Source organism: Cajanus cajan, chromosome 1 (genome assembly GCF_000230855.2).
Source record: "Cajanus cajan strain Asha chromosome 1, NIPB_CcT2T_4, whole genome shotgun sequence".
Lineage (NCBI taxonomy): Eukaryota > Viridiplantae > Streptophyta > Magnoliopsida > Fabales > Fabaceae > Cajanus > Cajanus cajan.
In genome coordinates this window covers 76647059-76649874 of record NC_138517.1, presented here as the reverse complement: position 1 = coordinate 76649874, position 2816 = coordinate 76647059, and the positions used below count along the sequence as shown (strand labels likewise).

The window sequence follows — 2816 nt, the reverse complement described above, 5'->3', positions numbered from 1 at the left end:
TTGACTTTTGGACATATTATCAATTTTCAGTCACATCATCATTTTGTATTTGTATATTTCAATTTAGTTCCTGATTTATTTTATTAAAAAATTATATATATATTTTTTTATTTTTGAGAATCCTAACTTAAACATATACGCCTACAATTAAAATTTCTTTTTCATTATTTCCACTTATTATTTATGTTATCACTCGAATTCAGACTCATTATTGTTTTTTTTCTATTGCTCGTGTTCTCGTGAGGTTTGGTATGGTTTTGGAGATAATGTGTGGAAAGAAGGCTCTTGATTTGTCTTCAAACAGATCACCAAGGGCATGCTTAATCACAAATTGGGCTTGGTCACTAGTGAAGGCTCGTCTACAAGGTGTGCTGGAATGTCAACAACTATGACTTTGACATCCTGACTACATTCGACGCCGTCGTGGTTGACAATGTGGACGTGATCTCCCTTGGTGTGGGGGGCGTGGTGGTGCCCTACCATCTGGACGTCATCGTCATGGGGGCCTTCAAAGCCAATGAGGTTGGCGCTTTCATCTTTGCCTCCGTAGGGAACGACGACCCTGATGGCCTGACGATGACAATGTGGCACCCTGGGTGATGACCATGGGCGAAGGAAGCATAGACAGAGATTTCCTAGCGAATGTTATGCTAGGGAACGACAAGGTGATTGGCGGCGTGAGTGTGTATGGTGGACTAGGTCTAACTCCAGGACGACTCTACTCGTTGGTTTATGTGGGTTCTGACGAGTACTCTTCCTCTCTCTGCTTGGAAGATTCATTGGATCCCAAGTCCATGAAAGGGAGGATTGTGGTGTGCGACAGAGACGTTAATTCAAGAACTGAGAAAGGGCAAGTGGTGAAGAAGGCGGGGGAAGTTGGCATGATTTTGACCAATAGACCCTTTGATGGCGAAGGTTTGGTTATTAAGTGCCATGTCCTCCCCGCCACCTCGGAGGGCTCCACCAGGGATGACGAGATTCGTAGATACATCTCTGACCTCCCCAAATAATATAAAAAAAATTAAGTAAAAATATAAATTTATTTGAAAGGTTAACATGACATTTAAATGATGTACACATACACATCAAATACAGTACCAAAACTCCTCATTAATTGAGGGTATAGTAGTAATCCCTAAAAAATATCACGAAATAAAGTTTTTTAATAAAAGAGATTATTAAATAGATAAAAGAAAATTCAAATTTATCTAGACAAAATAATTTTAGATGATTTTTTGTTTAATTTTTTTCTTCTATTTATGGAATGCTCAATTTATTCTTACTATTTATAAATGGTTCAATTAGTCCTCTAATTTATAAACTATATTCAATGTTGTTCTTTCATTCAATTTTATTAACGTTATTAGTGTCAATTTAGACGGAAGGATAGTATTGGACATTTAAAAAAAAGAAAGGATCAAATTAACCCATTTAAAAATAGTGAGATCAAAATAAATAGAGGAGCTAAAATTATAATTTAGCCTAAAAAATATCAATAGTTTTTTTAATTATTGAATATTCATTTTTTTTTAAATTACTATTGTCTAATATTTTTTTAAAAATTATTAAATATTTAAAATTGACTAATGTTTATTTTATAAAGTTTAATTTAAAATTTTTAATATATATATTTAAAAACATTCTAGTAAATTAAATTGTCTTGTCCAAACTAAAAATTTAAATTAATTTATCTAAATAAAATATTTAATAAAATGTGAAAAATAAAATAAAATAAATTAAAATTTTAAAATTCTTTGAATTTTTAAAATTTTTCGATCACAGTAGCATAAGAATAAACAAAAAAACTGTACGATCACAGTAGCATAAGAATAAACAAAAAAAAATTGTAAACTGCTAGGTTTAACTTAGCGTTTGGGAAAAGGAATTCCCATATTATAAGTATGAAATCTAAGTTCGATCTTTTGTAATCTTTATAATCTATAAGATTACCTTGGTAATCTTTTTTATTTAAAAAATACAAAAGAAAATAAATTATGCGTATAGAAAATTACAATACGAATATCATATGACAGAGAGATTATTATGAATGGATTATTGATATATGGATGAATGAGCCAAAAGTGTTGGAGTGTTGGTAGCAGAAGCAGAACATTAACACTAGCAGACAAAAGCAAGAAAATAACTGAGGGCAAAATTAAGCCGAAAATGAAATGGAAACTGCAAAAGTTATACGTGGCAGTAGAATAGCAAAAGCAGTCAAATCATTGATCTTTGTTACTGCCCCATAGCTGTAGGGGACCCACCCCATTGACCCCTCTTTCTTTCCTTCCTCTCCTCTCCTCTACCTTTGTACTATCTCCAAAACTAAACTTCATCGTTTCCTTTCCTTTCCTCCAAAACAATCATCAAAGAGAGAAGAGAAAGCATATGAAAGATGCTGGGTCTGAGTGTAGTCTTAGAGGCACAGAAAAGAAGCAGTGTTAGCAACAACAAGACTCCACAAGTGATTAACAAAACAACCATGCTTAGCACAATCAACAAACACTCTCCTTCATCATCCATCCATAACATCTCTCCTTTTCAGGAACCAACGTTCCTAGACCATTGCTTTCTCTGCAACAAGAGACTCTTGCCAGGGAAAGACATCTACATGTACAAGTGAGTCACATCCTTCAATATTAAACCTAGCTAGCTACCTATATACAGATAAATATATATATATATATGTTTTCTTTTTCTGACTCTTTTCACTTTCACTTGAAACCCAGATCTTGTTTTAGTCTAGCTATAATATATATAATATATGCTTTTGTAACTCTTTGTTCTGACAAAAGCCAAGATCTTTTTCTGGGGGT

At 33.1% G+C, this 2816-nt stretch overlaps 1 pseudogene; it reads left to right on the top strand.

Moving 5' to 3' along the window:
* Positions 1-251: 251 nt before the first annotated feature.
* Positions 252-2395, top strand: LOC109804944 (subtilisin-like protease SBT1.5 pseudogene; annotated as a pseudogene).
* Positions 2396-2816: the final 421 nt, after the last annotated feature.